Source organism: Mastigoproctus giganteus, chromosome 13 (assembly GCF_048544385.1).
Source record: "Mastigoproctus giganteus isolate SK-2022 chromosome 13, ASM4854438v1, whole genome shotgun sequence".
In the NCBI taxonomy this organism is placed as follows: Eukaryota; Metazoa; Arthropoda; class Arachnida; order Uropygi; family Thelyphonidae; genus Mastigoproctus; species Mastigoproctus giganteus.
In genome coordinates this window covers 49,521,182-49,545,426 of record NC_143587.1, presented here as the reverse complement: position 1 = coordinate 49,545,426, position 24,245 = coordinate 49,521,182, and the positions used below count along the sequence as shown (strand labels likewise).

The 24,245-nt window shown below is 40.1% G+C and overlaps 1 protein-coding gene across 1 annotated transcript in view; it reads right to left on the bottom strand.

The window, feature by feature from the left end:
- Window positions 1-24,245, bottom strand: part of LOC150076029 (alpha-mannosidase 2-like) — a 102,741-nt gene that overhangs the window by 15,849 nt on the left and 62,647 nt on the right. The window lies entirely within an intron of this gene.

Genomic DNA, 24,245 nt, shown 5'->3' with positions numbered 1-24,245 from the left:
TACAGTTGGTAAAATTTGAAGCATTCAATTCTATTTACAGTTGAGAAGCTTACATTTTTTTTTTTATTTTTATTGAAACTAATTTAAAATGCATCGAAGTCACAACAACATAAAAGTCAAAAAAGTCTTTATGCTTGGCTTCGTGCCAATTTTGAGAATAGCAAAATTGAAATGTGTAGGGTAGTGCTCTCTTTTAAAAAGATCACAGAAAGTTATTTATTTACAACGTAAATATTACATTCTAGATTACGCCGCGTGCACCGAAAGAATAATAAAATATATCGCAGTATTTCTTAATTATCATGACGTGTTCTCGAACATAGAGAATTTTAGCTTACCGAGAATTTATTGCAATTTCTGAAATAATTATATTAACGAAATAGTAGTAAATAACAATAAAAATAAGATGGCTGAATCCTGCTATTTCCGGGAATTATATCTTCATTAACAGGAAATAAATGCGAGTTTATAAAGAAAATTGCGTCGTTTGAAATAAATGCTTTCAACAGTATAACCAGATAAAATTAACAGAAACACAACGGCTCCCTCTAGTGACAACATCATACGCAACCACCTGAAATGTAAAAATAAATCCGCTACTCTTCATTTTAGAAGTTGTATTCACAGACATAAAATAATTTATTTTGGCATGAATTTTTCACATCTAAGTCATAAAAAAAATACTTATTCATTATTATAGATTATATTTTACTTTATATCTAATGCTAACCTTGTGCTTTATCAAAAATTTCGCAACCAGTCAGCTGGAAGTTGCTCGTTAAGAAATGAAGTCCTCACGGAAATGGACTGGCTTTATCAAGGCAAAGGTACTGTGCTGCCGATTTGAAACATTACGTCGAAAAGTCTCCCGAATTCAGACTTCTCTTCCGATCGATTTTATCGATTATTGTAAAACCATCGATCCCGTCAACCATCACAAACTGATGGATGTTTTGGGAGAAAGGAAGATATGAAGTTCCCTTATTCGTTAAATCAAGTAACTGTACAGACATTTATTGCGAGTTATAAAGAGAGCTCTGGAAAAGTGGAATGAAGGTCTGTATTGAGGACGAAAACAGTTCTAAAATTTAAAAAAAAAATCGTTCGATTGTAATCATGCAAAGACTTTCTGCTCTCACTAAAGGCTGAGGTTAAATATTCGGCGATAAGGTTGGGTTTATGTTCAACCTACAGACAAATATTGTCCTCTCTAGTTCAGCTTAAGTAGCAAATATCTTTTAAAATAGTATAGCTTTACTAGATGATTCCACTGTACACTTAAAAACCTGAGATTCTGCCAGGACAGCCGTTTCTAAGCTTAGTGGCTTCTCTTCAGCTGCAAGTGACCTCTATCGGCAAATATATACTGAACAAAGAATAATGTATTTTATCTACACTCAGTGATCACTGAATTATGACTACCTCGACGGCGAATGCTGTGATGTCAACGAAACTGGAAGACTGGAAACGAGTGGGCCTGGTCGGATGAGTTCAAATACCTGGTGCAAAACGTCGATGGACGCTTTCATGTGTGGTGCAAGCAACACGAGTTCATGGATACATCGTGCAGGATGTCTACTGTCCAGGAAGGTGGCAGTGGTTGCTTAATATGGGGCACGTTTTGCTGGCAAGAGCTAGCACTCCTGGTGCATATGGACCAATGTTTCATTGGCGAGGTCTACTGGCAACTCTTAGGAGAACATATGCACCCTGCCATATTGCATTTTTCCTGGAGAGAAACGGGATTGTCCAATACGATAATGCGCAGTGTCATCAGGCCCGCACTGTGTACGAGTGGTTCGAGAAATATGGTCAAGATATCAGCCATCTTGATTGGTCTCCAAATTCGCTTCACCTTAATCCAATTGAACATCCTGTGGGATGGTCTGGAACGGGAAGTGAGGCTTATGGACACGCAACCAACCGTCATCCATTCCGACACTGAGCAAAGCCTGAATGGTTGCAGATTCCTACGGACGTCTTAAGACATCTAGTAGACTCAATGCCTAGGCGAATAGCGGCTGTTATCCATGCGAACGATGGCACAACACAGTATTAGGTAGGTGATCATAATTCAGTGATCACTCAGTCTAAGTAAACCTGTCAGACTTGTCGACTCAGTCAACATAGAACAGTTCCAAAAACTCAATGGTCTGAGAGCAATTTATCAGAGTAGCTGACAGATGTTGTATTACGTTCTTTTGAATTTACACACCAAGGCAGATAAGGCCATGAGTCGGTTTATATTTTTCAGTATGAAAATCATGAATTTTCGAAACTAAAAACAGGCAATCCTAAACAGTTAACTGTTACCAAACAGTTTTTTCTTTGTTTATTGTATGTATTCAGCATTAAACCAGCTTTTAACTACAACCCGTCATTTTATTTTACTTTCCGTTCGGCTCTGTGCTGCAAAATAGTGAATAAAATAATGAATCCAGAGGGCGTAGGTCTTTTTACTTATACTTAAGTTTTTTTTCTTTAATCTTTATTGGAATCTATTTATCTACTTTATAGATAGATTCCAATTCAGGTTAGAGCACATAAACGTATTAGTTTACATTATACTGACTCTGACACGCTGTTTGAGAATTGAAACAGTCATTGGCGTATACGTGATGCGCAGCAATTTTCTAGGGACAACAGCTCAGGGTTGCTGATCTGAACATCCTGCACTTCCTCTGATAATCATCATTTGTTTTGTGGCAGCCGTTTATTTGTAGGTCGATGTCAGTGATCAAGTAGGGCGGGGCTAATACTGTACTTTCAACTTTCCAGGAAGGGCCGCACCCTCCACCAGAAAAGTTTCATAAAAATACATTTCGTATTCCCTTTTCATATTTTATGAATGGTCCCAATTTGAATAATAAAAAAGAAAAAAGTCTGCAGTCATCCGATATATTACTTCTAGTGGAAGCTCTCTTAATTAATTATTGAAGTACGTTAATTATTTCATGATTTGATGGAAATGATTAAAAAGTATTTGCTTTGCACGGGTTGCAGTAATCAGAATTACTACTAATTTGTGAGTAGGTGTATAATAATTATCTTATTTTACTAGTATGGTGCAATCCTTGATTAAAAATCTCAATTTCTGGAATAAAAAAATAAATAATATAAGACAGAATGGTTTTTGTTATAATATAGTTTATTTTGGGTATCCACAGAAAAGTAGGGGCCCAAAATAAACACGCTCCCGGATACAAAGATGCACTGCACGATCACAGATGCATCTTAAAATAACACCTTCAATACTGTATCAAACCGACTTAAAAATGTTTTTTTTTCCTTTCTTTTCTCTTTATTTAGGAAGTGGCATTGAAGGGGTAAAACGACCAAAAGAGGAAACCGAAATAAATTCTCATAAAGAAAAAAAGTTTAACTGATAACATATCATTATAAAGTAAATAAAAAAATACTCCTACGAATATTCAAACTACTTAGATTATCTCTGTACTGTATATCTAATCAGTGCACACCTGGCAAAAGCAACCGACAGTCGATATCAATAAAAATATTTTGCTAGTTAGATACCCTAACTCTACGTTACCCCACAGACTTCGAAGCCTGAAGATCGTAAAAAAATGCCCGATAAATGCTGTAAATGCCATATATATACACTGTGCTGCCATTTTATTAGGAACATCCCTACTGTGCACTCAAATGGTTTGTTCCACAACGTTGCAAGTCACATGATCACAGTTGTGGACATACATGCAACAGAACAACCTTTCTAGTATCAGTTAAGCGTACAAACCGTAGCAAGAATGGAGAAAAGGAGTGAAACAACAGACTTCGAACGTGGCATGGGAGTAGGTGAAGACGTGCTGGTCAAAGCATCTCTGAAACGTCAGTTCTCCTGAACTTTTCACGCACCACAATTTCAAAGGTGTATCGAGAATGGTGCAACAAACAGAAAACATCCTCTCAACGGCATTCCTGTGGAAGAAAATCGCTTGTTGATGAGAGAGAGAGGTCAAAGGAGGATGGCTAGAATTGTGCAAGCAAACAGACGGGCCACAATGTCGCACATCACGTCAGAATACAACCTTGGTGCGCAGAACAAAATATCTCAACGGGCCACTAGTCGCACTTTGTGGCGAATGGGCTACAACAGCCGACGGCCACATCGCGTACCTTTGTTATCAATGAAGAACAAGAGAGCACGCCTCCTGTGGGCACAGCAACACCAGCACTGGACTATCGAGGATTGGAAAACAGTTGCTTGGTCTGACGAGTCGAAGTTCCTGGTGCATATTAATGTAAGGCTCAGAATTTGGCGACATGAATCCATGGACCCGTCATGTCTGACGACTACTGTGCAAGGTAGTAGGGGCAATGTTATGGTGTGGGGAATGTTTTCTTGCCACACGTTGGGTCCATTGATACCCATAGATTCACGTCTGAATGTCACATCGTACCTAATTGCTGACCAAGTGCATCCGTTCATGTTGACAGTTTATCCTCACTCAGATGGTTACTTCCAGCAGGATTATGCGCCGGTGCACAAAGTCCGAATCACTATGGAATGGTTCCAGGAACATGACAATGACCTTTCTTTGCTGCAGTGGCCTGCTCAGTCCCTGGATCTCAATCTTATTGAACATCTTTGGGATGAGCTGGAAAGGGCTGTTCGCTGCAGGCCTACACCTCCGTCGAATCTCAAGGAACTGCGTAACACGCTCATGTCTGCATGGTAATCCATTCCTGAACAATGTTTTCAGCATCTTGTTCAATCCATACCTAGACGAATTCAGGCTGTTTTGAAGGCTAAAGGAGGCTCAACACGCTACTAGGTAGGTATATCTAATAAAGTGGCAGCACAGTGTATATATATAATAAAGATTAAATCAAACGCCAGTAGCATGGCAAACCATGGAGGAAAATAAACTAAACCATACTTGTAAATAGAAACAAAAGAGAGGGAGGGGGGAGGTGAAGGGTATTATTATTATTATTATTAGCCATATGGTGCAAGGAAGCCTGAGGCTTGTGCTGCACCAGCTAAAAAAAAAATAATTCCAAGTTACCCTGAGAGAGAGAGAGAGAAGTAGAAGTGAATCATCAAGAAAGAGAAGAATGATGATATCCAGCTCAGGACCCTGGGTGTCTCAAGACCATACTCACCAGATGTGAGTCCCTGGGGTTACTGCAGAAGGAAACATTCATAAATTAATTTAGAAAAAGCCAAAATATCAAATAACGACAAATATTTTTGAATATGCCAATTTAAATAAAATTTAGCGACGCCCGCTGACCAGCACCTGGTCCAAATTATGTCAAATATCACTTCGAAATGAAACGAAAACCAACTACAATACTAGACATATTAAAATTATAAACAATGTTAATTTAATTTCTTTTTATCATAAACAATTTTCTTAATTTCATCTTATTGTAATTAGTTAATTTTTCAATTATACATAATTCGTTCAATCGTTACAAATAGATGGCGCCACGAACTACACCATCAATAACAGTTGAAATTGGGTTGAGTACAAGGTACCGTTTTGTCTAGCCGTTAGCCTTCACCTTGGCTGAGCTTCGTATTGGAACAAAGAGAATTACGTAACCACAGTGCCCCCGAGCTAGTGGGGCAACGAGTAAGAGCATAACCGGTATTCTGTGGGGAAAAATTTTCCTGAATCATCTCAGATGCCACGAGGCTCAGTCGCTTATTTACCATCCAGATGCGTTTACACTGCGCAAATGCAAGCGAATCAGCCAAAGGAGACGAACACAAATGCTCAGTATGAACAGTTTCGTCGCTTTGTGTCCGTACGAACCGAAGCGAGGCGATGCAAAGTGCATTTGTGGGGTGAAGTCGGGCACAATTGAGAATAACTGTTAATTCTGCAGAAAGGTCGGTTACATTTAAATTTAAATGGAGTGGAGTAACGAACTGTCACTTCGGCTTATCGACGCATACAGAGACCGACCAATGCTGTGGGACGTGGGCCACAACTTTTAAAAGGTGGCCACGAGGAAGAACGAGGCGTGGGCGGAAATAACAAAAATATTCGACTGCGACGTTTTCAAAATAAAAAAGAAAATGGGGTCACTCCTCGCGTCATTCAGGAGGGGACGTCGGAAGGAAGGTTTACCAAAGAAATCCGAAACTGGGGCCACTGAAGTCTGTCATTCAGACTGGTTTGCATTCGAGAAATTCGCATTTTTAAAGTACTTTCCATTTTACTACATCATACCTTATTTAGTAAAGTTTTTGGAATTTTAATTTTTTGAACGTGTTGTTTAATTAAACGTTTTCTTAAAGAACAGCAATTATCTTCACTTCATCATTATCAATGTCTTCTTCTTCAGCCATTGTCGATCCACTGCAGGATGAAGGCCTTCCCAACATGTTTCCAGCAATGCGGCCTTTTGCCATTGTACACCATAAAATTTCGCAATTTCATCCGTCCACCTCGTCTTTGGTCTTCACTTTTTAATTAAGAAGTAATGGCCGTAATTAACCATCAGATTCAGCAACATAAGGTAGCCTAACCAGTTATTAAATAAACGTGCTCTATATGTTTGGAATGCCTTGCTTTCGACTACAGTGGTCTTATAAAGTTGTTGAATTCTATACAGTGGATCCAACTGATGAAGTTACTTACAGCGAATTCTAAATGGGAAGCATTGAAAGAATTCATTCTAGGAAGCTACTAAGCTTTTCATATCAACTAAGAAACACCGTTTCGGGCTTAGACCTAAATGGATGTCAGAAGAACTGATAAGACTTGTGGCAAAGAATAAAAATGCATGGGACGCATATAAATTATCAGGTGGTAATATGGCAGATATAAATTAGTCTGCAATCAAGGCACAAAGGAGGTCAGGCAAGCTAAGGCAGATTATGAGAGGTCTCTGGCAAAGAATAGAAAGAAAAGCAGCAAAGATGTCTTTTACTTACGAGGTCTGTTCAAGAAATAATGGTCATTATTTTTTCGCAACATAGATTTATTAATCATCCATATTTTGATGGTTCTTTTCAAAGTAGCAAAGTGGATCCCATTTGATGAAATGCGCTTACTCCAACGTTTCTGCCATTCTTCAAAAACATTGTGGAAGCCATTTTTTGACATGCGTTTGAGAATCGCCTCCAAAACTGCAGCCATTATCAACCCACTGCAGGATGGAAGCCTCCTCAACAATTCATGTTGAAGGAAATAGACCATAATCTGCCACGCTGGTCCAGTGCGGGTTGGCAGATCGACCGTATTTAGCAGTCAGGGGCTTGAACCCCGGTCTACTCAAAGAGCGTGTGCTACTGCACTGCCGCTCCTGACCACTCGGCTACGGAGGCCTCGGACGACTATAAACGTTTTCCAAGCAGATCCTCCTTTAACTTTGGAAATTAAATAATAATCGAAGGGTGAAAGGTCAGGGCTGTAGGGTAGATGAGGAACACATATGACATTAGAGCTGGTGAGACTCGATGAGCAATGTGTGTTCTCGCATTGTCCCGATGCAGCATTCACCCACCAGCGTGCAGTTGTGGTCGTCTGCGAAAAGAGTGATCCCGCAAAGTGTGCAGAGTTCTGTAGTAAGGTCCCGTAATAGTCGTATGAAATGGCGCAACATGCTGGTAAATAATTACTTAAAAAAATGACCATAACCTTTCCTGCAGAAGCCATAATTTTTGCTTTTTTCGATGTTGTCCATGAAGTCGACTTTGGAACAGAGCATTGTTGCTTACTCTCTGGGTCGAAATGATAAAGCCATGTCTCATCCACCGTATCGCCTTGTGCAGAACCTCGTCTTCTTCAGTAACCATCCGTTGCAACTCCTGACAAACCTCCATGCGAAATTGCTGTTGCTCAAGTGTGAGTAGTCTTGAAGCCCAGCGTGCACAAACACGTGGCATATGCACCTACTGATATTCTCAACATCTTTACCAGTTGCTTTATTGTTATACAACGATCGTCTCTCACGATTGCACAAGCAGTGTTTATGGTTTCTGTGGTTACAGCAGTGGCTGGAACTCCAGGACCGCCAATTTTTGTGATTTAATCACGTCCCTCTTTAAACATTCTAAACCACTTACCAGCTGTGCTATATGGAAACATACATTCACCATAAATGCTGTACAGCGCTACAAGGAGTCGCGTGCGCACAATAGTGCAAGATCAATTCGTAGGTACCGTCCAACGCCCCATGTCGTCAGCTTGACAGTCAGAGAAGAAACTACAGTCCACTACAAGAGTTTGCGCGGTAGCACAGTGGTATCGTCACCGTCCTTCCCACAGCGGATGTAAAAGGCCCAGGTTCGAATCCTGTCGGTGACGCATGGAACTTTAATGGGCTTTTTTCACTCCGTGGCTGAGTTAGTTAGTCGGTCTCAGGCGAGACAGCAAGGTTTTCCCCTCCAGGAGTTTTTTCGTCCAGCAAAACAGGCAAATCGACCAGAAAACACGCGCAATTTTAGAATAATATATATATGGGCATATTAGGAAATTATGGGTGGCCCTAATATAATAGTTTGAGTTTTTTTAATCCACTTCAAGAAAACAAATCCAAGAAAGGATACAATGAGAAAAGTAGGCTACTCTAGCTCCAATAATGAGCGCCTACTTCTAAAATCCTTGATTGCAAATACCTGGAAAGCCACAAAATTCTCTTTTGTAGCAACAAGATGTTCCTAGCATCCAGGCTCCCAAAATTGCAAGTGTGAGGCTGCTCAACAAAGTCCTCCTTGAAGTCTTCGTATTCCTGACACGCATATAAAATACGTTCCCAATCCTCCCTAATTTCACAAATGCAGCGCTTACGCTCACTCATCCCCAATTCATGTAACTTAGCATAGAATGAATGACCCATGGACTGTGAGAAAGAACGTTGTCTGTAGAGTTGGACTGAACCAACGTGGCATTCTTCTACCTTCCTTGTTCACGGTAGGAAAGAATGTTACCACAGTAAACAAAGACAAACTGCTAAATGTAAAAGAAATAAAAATAAAATAAATATTATTTATTTATTTTACACCCATTTAGAGACATTTTTATTGCTTAAATCTGTATGCAGTATACATTAATTATTTCTCTGTCCCTCTATGACGGAGAGAAATCACAAATCCCGGAGAGCTGGCAACTCTACATGTATTCACCAGTTTCTTGGGAGGACCCTCGTCTAATAGACATTGCAAATCGGAAACTCTTTGGCATAGATGCAATTTAACGTCACCTAACTTTTATTTTTTTTCAGGATGATGACATCGCAGATGACGATGTCATCATCCTGAAACATCATCCTGTCATCATCACGCCAGACTCATAGGGATATACGTGGTCAATGGCTGTTTCGGGTAAATTGCACTGGGTTGTTTCCGTACTGCGCGAACCCAGACTTTCTAAGCTATACAGGGATTGAAGTACGGCGTTACGTGTACGGAGGAAGTACGTTTCGTGTCGACCAATCAAAGGATAAGGCGATGCTGGAAGTCTTTAGTTGCCAAAAACATCGTTCACCACGAGTTCAGGTCACAAGGTCCTACCGTCAACAAATAAGTGTTCAGATACGTCCTTCCCATCTTCAAGAAGTCATCTAAGCCGAAACACCCTACGATGGTAATCATGAAATGATATGCTCCACCAAAACAATTCCCCAGCGCACAATATCGTGTTTCTTTTTTATTTATATTTTTAATAATGTGCATTGCAAGAAAAAATTGCGATGAAATATAGAGCTGTTCTGTACAAATTTGATTAAAGTACAATAAAAAGAATTATATAATTTGATAGTTAAGTTCTTAGTAAATATCATATAAAAGTACAGAAGGACCTACGTTCAGTTCATTTATAATCCTTACGAATCGACTGATTCGGCAATTTCCCTAAAGGAAAATAACTATCTTCGACCCTTTGAAAAAGATACATTAAATTATTACTGGTTGATGAGAAGGCTGGCAGCTTTATGGGTAGCAGTAATCCCAGAGAAACATACCAACTGTGTGGTACTACACTCAGGGAGATGTAGAATGAAAAAGACTTGGAGGTAATTGAGCAGTTGGATATGAAGTTCTCTGAGCAGTGTAGACGGGCTGCCAGAGCAGGTCCTGGAGTGTTGTCAATGATATATGGGAATTTTGCTTGCAGAGACAAGGAGGTGATTAGCCCTCTGTATAAGGCAATGGTCAGGCCACGCCTTGAGTACTGCGTACAGGTCTGGAGGCCTCATTTTAGGAAGGATGTAGAGCTGCTGGAACGAGTACACAGAAGAGCAACAAGATCGGTGAGAGGAACAAAGGGGCGGTCTTACCAAGAAAGGCTTAATTTGTGCAAACTGCAGTGGCTGGAGACTAAGCACCTACGAGGTGATCTGATTGAGGTGTATAAGGCCTTGAATGGGTTGAGCATGCTGAATTAGGATAGGATTCTTCCGCTTGGTCAGATTACGAACTTAAGGGGGCATAAATTCAAATTGAGGGAAGACAGTTGTGAATAGATGTGTGGAAATTTGTCTTTAGCTAGCGGGTGGTTAATTGCTGGAACAAACTTCCATCTGTCATTATAGAAGTTGATAGGTTGAATAAATTCAAGGCGGAACTCGACACTTTTCGAGGGAATGGATGTGTGAAATTGTTTTTTTTTTTTTTTTGGCTGATGCTACATATGCACATACGCTTGCTTTCTTGCATCACATGCCTCCATTACTACTACTAATAGCATTTCAAATTTTCAAGGTGACATTCAGAAAAGTTTTCGCGTTCAGCGTTTGTAATTTCAAGTTTAGGAATTTTTACTCGGTGTATATAAATAAATATCGATGTTAACCGCCCCCACAAGTGTGCGCTCATAACCGTAAGTGTATTATGTCTTTAAAAGTGTGATTCACAAGCCGATTTTCATGTTGTGTGGGATGAAAAACCCTTAAAATTTTAGACGGTTTTTTAATGCTTCAGAGATCGACTGATGTGTCGGCATAGACGGTAAAAGACAGTCATCAGTCAACATTTGGCGTGAATATTTTACCTGTACTCACAAAAAGACGCGATTATTCCTGACTGTTTGCCAAAAAAAGCAGGGCGCATGCGTAGCGCGAACGGATGAATATAAACCAACGATTAAAGTCGAATGAGATTCTGCAGTGTAAAAGCACCTTCGTACAAATAAACGAGTCTGGAATTCAGTCCACTAAAGCTCCACGATTATATGAAACCTTTTTATATAAAAGGAAACTTTCTGGCGTGTGCTTAGATAAAATTTATCATATGTAATCAGAAACTATTTCCGGATCCGGGTAGGAAAAAAAAAAAACATTTCATGGTCCTTTTTTTTTTTAATGATGTTTGGAAATGTGCCACGTAACACTTACACCTCATAGCGTAGGCTTACCGTAATTACTGTGGGGGTGTGACCCTCTGGAAAGCCACGTTCCAATGCCTAAACTTTTTTTGGAAGATTGAAATATCATTTCTAAATTTATATTTTATTGTATTTTTAATTTAATTTGTTGGAACACTAACCGCTATAAGACCTACTGCTTATGGACATGATCCACCTGGACGAGAAAGTAGTGTCCATGCAGAGGCTGATTGGACAAGTCCTGTTACCTCCACTTCCTAACAAATTACGGTTAATTAAGCAATCAAAATAATGTAGCAGGGCGGTTAAATTTCGAAGTCTGAAGGTGACCCAACTGGATTTTATTGTTACAAATAGAAACATACGCATGCGCAAACAGTGGAATCGAAGAATTGGCTACTGTGGACACTTACTGTTCATAAATATTATACTGTAATGCACTTAATATAAAATTTGGTTCTTAATCTCCTTTTATTGGTTTACATTTTCACATTGCGTGAGACCTTACATCCTCAAAGCGTGCAAATCAGACAAGAGAAACTGATATTTACTCAAGAAATGAGGGGCCCGCCTTTGAATTTAACAACCAAAATCTTTCCAGAATACTCAATATTTTTCCTCTTCGAAACAGTCTAATTAGACAGCTGCAGAGGGGTGCTGGCCCACATTTCCAGTAACCTTTTCATAGCCTGGACTACGCCTTGGAATGTTTGAAATGAATTGCAGCAGTTTTACAACGATAATCAAATCTCTAGAACTCCGTTATGTGTACCGCACAATGGATATTAGCTACTACAGTACTTGGATTTCAGGAAAGCTTTTGACACTGTTGCGCATGGAAGACTATTGTACAAATTGGAGCAGAATGGTATTAAGGGTAAGTTGCTACGATGGATAAAAGGATGGTTGAGTGGGAGAAGACAGAGGGTGGTAATTAATGGATGCTTCTCTTCATGGACTAGTTATTAGTGGAGTCCCACAGGGTTCGGTGTTAGGTCCACTGTTGTTTTGTATATTTATCAATGGTATTGATGAAGGTATATCAGGCTTAATGTCGAAGTTTGCAGATGATACAAAGGTTGGCAGGGTTGTTAATGACAGTAATGGCAGTGTGCTACTGCAACAGGATCTGGATAATTTGGGCAGATGGGCTAAGAAGTGGCAACTGAAGTTTAACCTTGACAAATGCAAAGTACTGCATATGGGCAGAAGTAACCCCCAGAGAAACGTACCAACTGTGTGGTACTACACTTAAAGTGATAGAAAATGAAAAAGGCCTGGGAGTAATTATAAATAAATTTTCTGTTTATACTCCGGGACGACTAAACCGTCAGAAAAGTTCACAAGATAGAACAGAATACAAGAAACAGCACCGTATTCAGCAGTCACGGGCTTGAACCCCGGTCACTCAAGGCACGTGTAGTTATGCACCCGCGCGCCTGACCACTGCAGTCAGATATGAAGTTTTCTGAGCAATGCAGACAGGCTGCCAGGGCAGGTCATGGGGTTTTGTCAATGATATACAGGAATTTTGCTAGCAGGGAAAAGGAGGTGATTGTCCCTCTGTATAAGGCAATGGTCAGGCCACGCCTTGAGTACTGCGTACAGGTCTGGAGGCCTCATTTTAGGAAGGTGTAGATTTACTTGAGCGTGTACAGAGAAGGGCAACAAGATTGGTGAGGTGAATGAAAGGATTCTCTTACCAAGAGAGGCTTAAGTTCTGCAAATTGCAGTGGCTGGAGACTAGGCACCTGCGAGGTGATCTGATTGAGGTGTATAAGGCCTTGAATGGATTGAACACGCTGAATTCTGATGGGATCCTTCCACTTGTTCAGATTACGAACCTAAGGGGGCATAAATTCAAATTAAGAAAAGACAGATGCAGAATAGATGTGCGGAAATTTGCCTTTAGCCAGCGAGCAGTTGATTACTGGAACAAACTTCCATCTGTCGTTGTGGAAGTTGATAGGTTGAATAAATTTAAGGAGGAACTGGACAGGCATTTGGAGGGAATGGTGTGATTTTTTTTTTTTTTTTTTTTTGGCTGATGCTGCATAAGCTCATACACTTGCTTTCTTGCATCATGTGCCACTACTACTACTACTACTACTACTACTAGTACGTGAGGAATTTTTTGGGCCTTTTTCACAACGTGGCTGAGTCAGTCGGTCTCAGGCGAGGGTGGCATGGTTTTTCCTCCCGGAAACTCTGGTTTTTTCATCCAGCAAACATAAAATCGACCACAGAACACAGACAATATATAAGGAGCTATATGGCCTTAGTCGCCGATTCCCCTAAAACTGTACTACTACAACAACAACAACAGCTCCCTTGACACTTATAGCTGCCCCTTTACGTAAAAACATAGGTAATCCCGAATTCCACCTTCTCCATTACTAAAAGGCTTTTAGAAAAGCAGCAATGACCATCCCATGACGGTAGTATAACGTACATCATTAGGAAAACGAACAATAACCCCTTCCAAATCACCCGCTGCGCTTCTTAAGTGGTGTTGTCCGAGTGGAGTTGCTAACGGAAGTCCCGTTACCGCAGTGCCGTGGATTTAAGTACCAGAAATCGAAGAGCGGAGAAGTAAATGCATCCAAGCGCTCACTACTGGCCAGATATCGATCCCTCACATCGCTTCGATTTTCGCTAATCCCATCCCTCACCCCACCCCTTCTCCGTTCCACTTTTCGCGTCGAATAGACATTCGCATTGATAAGTAGGTCGTACCAAACACCTGATATGTGGACACACAAGACATCGCCGAACTACACCCCCCCTCCCCTTCCCCCATCTTGAAATCGTGAAAAATACCGCACCGAGGCTTTCAATGTCCATTGATTTCCGATATCTAAGCGCGCAGACACAAATATTGCCGCGAAGTCGATCGCAGCGAACCCTGGTCATATCGGCCTTCAACAGAATGGACTGAAGAGCGAATACATTTTTCCCTGCCCGCATCGTGTTCCCAAATTCATACCTGCGTATCGCGAATGGAGCATAAAAAGTACGAAGAATTTTGGCGCCCTATTTATAACAAAGTGTCAGCGAAGGGTGGTCTCGAAGCTGCAGTTTACCGCTGAATTCTCCCGTGCGCTTTTAAAAGTAAACTTTGTGTAAGCTTATTCCACTGCGGGCATAAATTTCCGTTTTCCGTTTCAAGATAGTCCTTTTGAATATTAATAGAGCCAGTCTGTGTTTAAGCACGCGTGTGATGGCAACTAATGCGCATAATACCAGCTTCACGTACCCGTGATGTAACTCGGAGGTCCGTTAAATCCCCCCCTTTCTCGGCCTCCCCAAAAGGTCTGTAGAAGAGGGAAAGACGCGTTAGCTAACGTTGTCTTCCGTGGCTGCAAATACGACTATTAGTTTACTGCTGCACGTGCAATGATGCGTGGACTCTTTGTTGATGCGCCAGAATATTTTTGTACATTTTCAAACGGTTTTATGGGAGTTTCATGAATAACACTTTTTTTACGAGTTTTAAATTACTTTAAAAGAAAGACGAACACGTGTTGCTAATTTAAACTATGGATCAGCGGTAGTTATTACGACCCTGTTTCAAAGAAGGGGGAATGGGGGGGGAGATGCTGACGCCAGGAGTCCTTGTGTTTTCAGCGGGGGAGACACGAATCAGTGATTTTAAATGGATGTATCAACACGCGTGGCAAAGGCAACACCAGTACAATGCGCAGATAAAAGGCATAGATATTTTATATATTAATACTGTATAACCGAATGATATATAAATTCTTAAAATATACATTTTAAGTTATTTTTAAACAAACCCGTTATGACTAATAAATGAAACTGATTCATAATTACATTCACTGACCAAAAAATTAGAAACCATTTGCGATTGGTGTCAACGGACAATTAAACGTACGTTATACAAATGTGAGTTGTCGCATGATACGATCAAAAGCGCCTTGGTATCAGATAAACACTGAACCCCAACGGCTCAACATCTGGTGAGTATGGACTTGGCACACTCAGGGTCCTGAGCTGAATATCATCATTCTTCTCTTTTTTTTTTTTGGTGATTCTCTTCTCTCTCTCTCTATCCCTCTGGATAATTCGGGAATTTTTTTTTTTTTTTTTTTTTTTGGCTGGTGCAGCATAAGCCTCAGGCTTCCTTGCACCATATGGCTAATAATAATAATAATAAACGCCTTCCTGGGGCTTGTTTGCTTGTCTATTTGTTGTAGGGTTTTAGGCGCGTCAGTGACTAAGGTCATATTGCGCTGTATATAATATGTTTGTAAACTGCATGTGTTCCTGGTCGATTTTCTATTTGCTGGACGAAAAACCAAAGTTTCCAGGAGGAAAAACCATGCTACCCTCACCTGGGACCGACTAACTCAGCCACGTCGTAAAAAAGTCCCATAAAAATTCCTCGCGTCATCGCCCGAATTCGAGCTCAGTGTAGGGAGGACGTCGATTCTACTAACTGTGCTACCCACGAGGGCTTCCCGGGGTTTCTTATTCGATCTGGTCATGGGGTTGGGTTCTTTTTGGTTTTCAGAAAGCTTTATTGTTGGAGCAAGTTTAGCAGGAGCCACAAAATAAAAGAAATCAGTGGTGTGTCGAAAGCAGCCATCTCAAAAATATACAATGGGTGGAAGCACTGTCGTATCCAGGGATCATCGTAAGTGGGGGGATGACGACCAGGTTTTTGAGCGTTTTTTTTTAGATAGACTAGGAACACTTATACGCAGGGTTAAGGAGGCATATGTAAGGGGGGGCAGGGCAGGACACAATTCATAAATAATATGCGCAAACAGCTGAACTTAATTACATCTGTATCATTTATAATGACTATTTTGCCCTTTCATCTGTTTAATTCTCATAGCAGAACAAACTTGTCTTTGAAACGAGTTGCCCTGGTCTTGCACTACTTTCAACATATAGCGCTGTTGATATTAGTGCTAATACATCTTTGAACTCTGTTTTCGAACAACGTCTTTACAACTGTTTTGTCTAGAAGACCACCTGATATATCTTATGAAAGACGAGTTAATCCTAAAACAAGCTATCATAGCAGTCTCACTTCAAAATAAATAATAAATTGAAGAGGCCATCTGCTTGAAAGTAATGCGATACCAGGGCAACTCGTTGTAAAGGCAAGCTTGTTCTATTGTGGATATTAAGACCATTATATTATCTCTGCAGCTTAAATCCCGCTAGCCATAAAAAGAAAGAGAGAGAGAGAGAGATATTAAAGACAAGGTAATTCTACAAGGATCTTATAATTAAAGAAGTGTCACTGTTCACTCATTCCTTCCTTCGTAAAATATGCCGGATTTTACGAAGCTTTTTTTTTTTTTTTTTTTTTTTTGTTTTGTTTTGTTTCGTTCTGCTCAAGTCCTCCTGGTATGCATTTTCGTAAACTTAATTTCGATGCGCACAAATCCTAACCGCCGTGGTATCCATGTGTGAGGCAATGCTCCAATGGGGAGATAAGATTGTAATGGTAAGTTTCTTCTGGGGTCTGCGTATATTCTCTTATCTCCTAAAATCGTACTTCATAGTATTTGGCAAATTCGATGAAATTTTACAGGTAGTTGGGCAAATACTGTGGCAAGATTTAAGAGAGGTTATACTGACATAGGGATTTTAAATTAGAAATATACCGCTTATAAAGATTATTGAGTTCATTTAACAATTATATACGTGTTGTGATGTGATGATCTACAAAAGCTTGAATGGCACGTATTAATATTATATTTCTACCGATTTTAACTAAATTTTTCTTCCGAAAAGTCAAATATCCAAAGATTGTTAAACTTCCGATACGATGCTAAAACCCAGAATTCCATTTTAACTCGATATTCGATTATGTGATGCACCTTCGGATAATCGAATACATGACTGAGAAAATATAGGACACGGACGATGTTCCCACACATATTTTTATACAGAATCAGACTTACGAAGGTGGTTCAAAAAAGATTTGTATTCATTCAGAAGTAGCAGATGTGATAGAGAGTAGAAACAAACAGCATACATTACACTTTTCCAACGTAGTCACCATAAAAATCTAACTTTCACCTTGAACCCAACTGTCAACCAGCCAACTTGCTCCAGATAGTTCTGTGAAACTGTTTCCTATTCACAGCGATATCCAGACCATACTTGTTCATAAGAGCCATAGTTCCTTCAAAAAACGAGTTCTAGGATATCTCTAACCTAGAGTTGTAGAAGTCCTCTGCTTGTCCTTCAAACCACGACTCGGCAGCAGAAATCACCTTATCATCAGCAGCAAGTTTTCCACGAAGAAAGGATTTCAGAGCAGGAAAGAGGAAGAAATTTGAGAGTGCAAAGTCGGGGGAATAAGCACAATGCGGCAATAATTCCAACCCACATTCGTGGGCACACCTCATGGCAGCATGCAAGGAATGCGCAGGAGCATTATCAGGGAGCAGGAGCACACCTTTTGACAGCTTCCCCCGTATTTTTTTTCTTTTATAGTAGCACGTAGCTTTATGAGGAGGTTGGAATAATACTTCACCGTCACAGTACAACCCTTTTGAAGGTAATATGTTAATATTACACCATGCTGCTCCCAAAAAAAACTGACAGCCTCACACAGTGGCGTATCCAGAAAAAAGTGATGGAGGCACTATTTTTGACAGGGGGGGCACCATTTTGTGCCTTGTTTGTGCACAAAATAATGCACAGAACAAAACAAATGACACTCAAACATAATGTGACTGGCGGACACAGGCACTTTGAAGTAAACATTACGCACGACCACGATCGCATGTGACGGTTCGAACTAGAATGGCGATCACATCAGCATCACTGGTGTCAACTGCACTCAGTTGAAAATAGCTGAGCCACAATGCAAAAATAGAATAAAATCCTTTGTTAACAACGAAAAAGAAAATAGTTTTGTAGCTAAAAGGGAAATTAAACGATTGGTGTATACTCTCCGAAAAATGACGGGGGGGCACGTTCCCCGGTACGCCTATCTTGAATCCGCCACTCACATTGCAAGCGCTTGGTTGCACCTTTGACGTTTTGGGGGTTGGTGATTCTGTATGCTTCCATTATTTTGACATTTGCATTATTTCGGGATGATAGTGATGGATCCAAGTTTCATCGATGGTGACTAGCTATGGAAAAAACTCATCTTGCCTTTCCTGACACATCGACAACATTTCATGTGCACATTGTGCCCATGTAGCAGACACTACTTATATGCAACTGTTGATGGATGATGTTCTCCACAAACCCTACACTAATTTGGAGCTTCATAGCTAGTTCTTTGACGCTAATAAGGCGATCTTCCAGGATTAATGCCTTAATTTTTGCAACACTCTCTTCTATTAGAACAGTCGCTGGGCGTCGTGGGATTTCTTCATCATGCACTGAGGTTCTTCAATATTTGAATTGTTTTATACCTATCTACAACAACCTGAGCCGTCTTCTCCATTAACAGCGATCATTTCTTCGGGTGTTTCCTCTTGCAGAAAGAGAAACCGAATCACTGATTTCAATTCCACTTTATCAATTGTGACACTTCATTTAGAGCTGCAAAGGGAAAAAAATGAATTTTCACATCAAAACCAAAATTTGTGCGGTCGCAACAGAGATTTCATGGTAACAAACAAAAAAATTATCTATCACAACTACTGAGCGAATACAAATCTTTTTTGAATTCCCCCCCATCCTCGTATGCATATACTTGCATGCGTATCCAGTCAGATTTAATCAGACTACGTGCTCGAATTACATTAGTGCCGACAGTCAAAACACTATAGGTGTGGTGGTGGTAGTCGTAAAACTATTATTAATTTGTCGGAAACAGCCCAATGCTGTGACAAACTTGTAAAGACAAAACCTGTTGAATAAACCTTGCCGCAAATAGCCTTCAACCTCTAATACGACGTGCAACGACTCTCGTGGTAATTCTACAGACCATTAGTTCAACTCTTTTCTGTTATAGAACTTTCTTGGCATACTGATTTCATTCATATCACTTAATCAGTTATTTGTGGCCTACAGTGAGAAACAAACAGAAAAAGAAGTACGCGAATTACCATAAGAATTACAAAGTACGTGAAACAGCCTCAAGGGATGTCCCCGATTTTTTGAATGGGTTCCTGGAAGGGTAATTCACTACTTGAGGTTATTTTCTTTTCAGGTCTGCAGATTTGCTATTTCCAGATAGTCAACGATGGCATATTCGATTATGTCTAGTTGGATTTAAACTGATTAGTTCATACAGTGGTCTTAATACTCACAGCAGAAGAAACTTTGCCTTCATAACGAGTTGCACCGAGCATGCACTACTTCAAACCGCATTGAAATCGGCAGATTAACCTCTTGGCGATATTATTAGATGGCCAAAAGGTTAATATTTCACGTAATCATTGTCTTGTCTTTTAAATAAGTGTTAGATTAACTATCAGCAGACATTTGTTTGAAGGTAGTGCAATGCCAGGGTGATACAATGTGAAAAGTGGCCTAGCCATTTTTCACTCGGTTGAAAAGATCGATTTCGAATCCTGTTGGAGGCTGTAGCTTGACGATCCAAGGCCGAGGAAGTAGGGGACTTTTCTCTTTGAGTCATTCTGAGATTTTCATCCCGAACTACAAGAAAATCAGCCCCTGTACATTCATTTGTATCCACATAATTTCCAGTAAATTGTGATCTTAGATGCCCATGGCGCTATACAGATAGGCCTATTACCAAAGCAAAATAATGAAACGAACACTTGAGTAAAAATAGAACTATAATGGTAGGAGATAGAAATATACAGATAGGCCTATTACCAAAGCAAAATAATGAAACGAACACTTGAGTAAAAATAGAACTATAATGGTAGGAGATAGAAAGAAATTTTTTAAAACGTGAATGTAAATTTAAAAAAAGAGAAAAATTCAGATTTTTTATAAAGAAATTTTACTCCATAAGCTTTATGACAATAAATTCAAATTGCTAACCGTTTTATTTTTACGATAAGCAAAGATATGGCATACCCTGGAATGACTACTCGAGAAATATCAGTTACTCCGAATGTGATAAATATTTGTTAAACTTTCTTCCATTATGAAACTTTGGCTTAATAATTATGCTGCCCCAACTAAGCAGAGGCAATTCTCTATCTCACACGTGTTCTTCCATTTACAGTTTAAAACGAACATGTGGCCTCAAGGGGCCTTCCCTCGCTCACTTTAAATTCTAAATGTGTCGTTTTTCCCCATCTTCAATATTTTGGCCACCGCGCCTGAAGTGTAAGCCATTTCCAGTTTCTATGCAAATACAATAAGAAGCTCGGGGGGGGTGTCTTGGCGACTCTCCAGATGAAGTCACACTCGTCACGATCAATGAACACACGCACTTCTCTAAAAACGCGCTCCTATTTCCCTGTGGTGGAGAACTCGGACCAACTAAAGAAAGTGGCAGAAACATTTATCAAAAGAGGCCTTTTCTTTGGGTGTCAGCACACGTTGTCTACGAAGCGGAACGTGTTCCCTATTATTCGTCACAGATCGCTTCTGTCGAAGGGCGGATCACCCAAACTTCTGCAGGAAACGTGCTATTAACAAAAAAAAAAAAAAAAAAAAAAAGGAAGAAGAAAGAAAAATAAAAAATTGTAACAAAGCCATCCAATACACCATCTGTAGAATGCAGAGTCATTGTCCTTCAGTGTTACGTGAGCACGCCATATTGTCAACAGTGAGATTATCATTACATATAAATTGGAGAAATTTTTTGTCAATATTGACTCGTAATTTTGGATCTAAATCTGTACAGGGTTTAAATGGAGTTAATTCAAATGAAAATGTGATTTTTGCGCAGATATGTTGCTAAGTTTAAATTGGAAACACCATATAAGGTACCTTGGTGGTCTGCTCATTTCACTGCTTTAAGATGTGAGCTGTTTGACTTGAGGAAGAAGTTTCAGAGATTTAGAAATTGAAGTTATTCTGAGGCTGTTCTGTCTAAAGAGCTGCATAAAATCAATCCAAAGTTAATCCAAAAGCTGGGTAAACCAATAATAGATCCTAGAAACTACAGGCCTCTTTGTTTGGTAATTTATGTAAGGTATTTGAAAGGTTATTATTGATGAGATTGGAGGCTTTATTTCAAGATAGGAGATTAGATTTTCCATTTCAGTTTGGATTTAAAAAGAAGTGCTCTACAGAAGACGCCATTCATAATTTGATTGACTTCAGTGTGCAATCCAGCTTTTGGCCCTCTTTATTGATTTTGAGGACGCCCTTGATACCGTTTGGCACGAGAGTGTACTTCTATCGTTGAGGGCTTTAAATTGCCCAGATCTGCTGTATAAGCCCATCAGAAGTTATTTGAGTCAAAGAATGATAATGGTTAGGTCTCAGCACCAAAATATGACAGGAAAATTAATAGGCGGTGCCCTCAAGGATCGGTGCTAGGACCAATATTTTGGAACCTAGTTCTGAATATGTGGTTAGAAAAGGTTTGCGGAAACTGCCATAAAACTACTTATGCAGATGATTTAGTTTTGTCTGCGCAAGGCAGATCCAGACAAGGTATTCAAAATAAAATTGGTGTGGCTATTGACGGTTTGGTAAAATGGGTTTCTAATAATAAACTTAGGATTTCTTCAAGTAAAACTGTGATGATGCTGATTAAGGGAAAGTTAGATTACAACAGACTTCCCAGAACGGAAAACAAATGCCTCTGGTTCCTCAAATCAAATACTTATGGATCATTTTGGACCATATTTTGTCTGTTACTGCGCATTTGGACCATTTAAATCATGTTGGACCATGTTAAAATTAACAAGAAAGACTGGGGGCTTGGTAAACGGGTCCTCAGTCTTTACTATAAGGCCATTTTTTTACCGATAGTGGCTTATACAGCATCCGTTTGGTTTAGGAGAGTAAGTGTGATTAGAATTAGGAATAAAGTTAATTCAGTACAAAGATCCATGCTGCTAACTATTTTAAGGGTTTGCAAAACAGTATCCACAAATGCGTTGCAAGTCATTGCCGGTGCTTTACCTTTAGATTTGTTTATCATATATAGGGCATTTAGTTATTTTTTTTAAAAAGAGGTGCACATCACATTTATGGGTATAATAGATAATATTTTGGTTGGTAGAAGAACTGAGGAAAAAAATACATCGTTAAAATTACATGAAAAGTGGCAAGACCGTTGGAATACAAGTGATACTGGAGCAGTCACCACGTTGTTCATTCCAGATGTAGGTTTTAATGTGGGTAAAAGTAATAAACGGTTTTATCCATCAATGGAAACCTCGTACTTATGGGGCATGGTTCGTTAAAATCTAAATTGTGTGAATTACGCTCGGAAACAGATCCCTTGTGTTTTTGTCGGTCTCCAGAAACTTGGGAGCACGTCTTGTATGACTGCCCTGGAACGGAATTGCTGGTACCCATCAGTCTTGCACCGCTAAGGATGGGTGCGGGATTGTGTGCTTACAGCATGGAAAGTGAGTAGACCCAGGTCAGACTCCGCGTGCTAGGGAAGGGCGCCAGGTAGCAGATACCCTGGTAGCTAAGTAGTCTGTCAAAAACAAGAACTTACACTGCAGTCCTATATGTGGAAGTTCCATTCGAATACACAGGATGGAGATGGGCATTAGCCTGGATGCCACCGAAGACAAGTTCACATACGGTACGATAGGACAGACGAAAAGGAAAAGGCAGCGGTGGTGGCACTCAGAGGTGGCAGTTCACATTGGAGAATTCCAAATGGGTAAGGAGGAGTTATATGTCCGAAAGGAAACCCAGTTGGAGTGAATGGAAAAAGATTACATTATAACCTGATTTTGAAGAGTGTAGATGTAGTTTTAAAGTACGCATATCGTGCCTAAAGTAAGCCCAATCGGCCGTGTAAAGATGAGAAAAATGGTAAGCAGTCAAGTAATGCAAGAATCAAGATATATTATTCTACTGGCGAATGCACGATATTGCTTATAACGGACTAGGCATAAGTGTATTGAAACTGCTTGGTTGGGCTCAAGCATCCAGCCCTATTAGCCTGAACAATTGAAAATACAATGACCTGAGGAGAGCCCCGTGAACGCCAAAGCATATCCGAACATCACTGTGGATTAGGAACATCTGGTAATGTTGCATATTTGTTCCTACTGACAGAAGTAATTTCAAGATGACATTTGGACTATCCACCGCTCCAAATGTGTGAAAGAGTGGTTTCAGAATCACGAAGAAGACTTCCAAGCATCCGCTCTGGAAACCAAATCTTCGGTTCTCAATCTCATTGAGCATCTGTGGGATTAGAACCGAGAGTTGGTTGACCTTCCGGGCGCGACAGTTTGAGAGGGATTCGTTCGTATGGAACACAAGTCAGTTTTCTCTTTAAAGCGAAGCTACACTAAGGCATTCCTTGAAGTGTCTGGTCACGAGATACCTGCTTTACCTGATATGTACACAGATGGTCACTCTTGGATCCAATAAGACGGTGCATCTTCGGGATGGCGTGGGTCGATACACTTCTCGTTCGCCTTCCGGATCTAACTTCCATCACCCACAGATTTCTATCCTTTGAAATATTAAGGGATGATGCACAAAAGTAACCAATGCGATTGAAGGCGCAGAGTACATAAAATAAAAAGGAAAAAGGTATTTTGCTGGTCTGTTGTGTCACTCTGCGTATTACAATATTTTGGCGGTTAAATACAAATGTTATACATAAAATGAAGACCAACAATCTTTAAAAAAAATTTTTTTTTTAATGTTACTTTGGAGTTTGGTTTTCAACGATAAAATCTCTTTTGTGGACAAGCATTAATGCTGCGTCCGAGTGACCCGCTTAGCAGCTGCGATTGCCTTATCTCGGCTTTGACACGTCCACACCCTCTAAAGTCTCCGCTTTATTGCTGCTGGGAGGTATCCTTCGTACATTAAACAGATTTGGCCCAGCTCCAGGAAGCCTCCGCGCTAACATCAGTC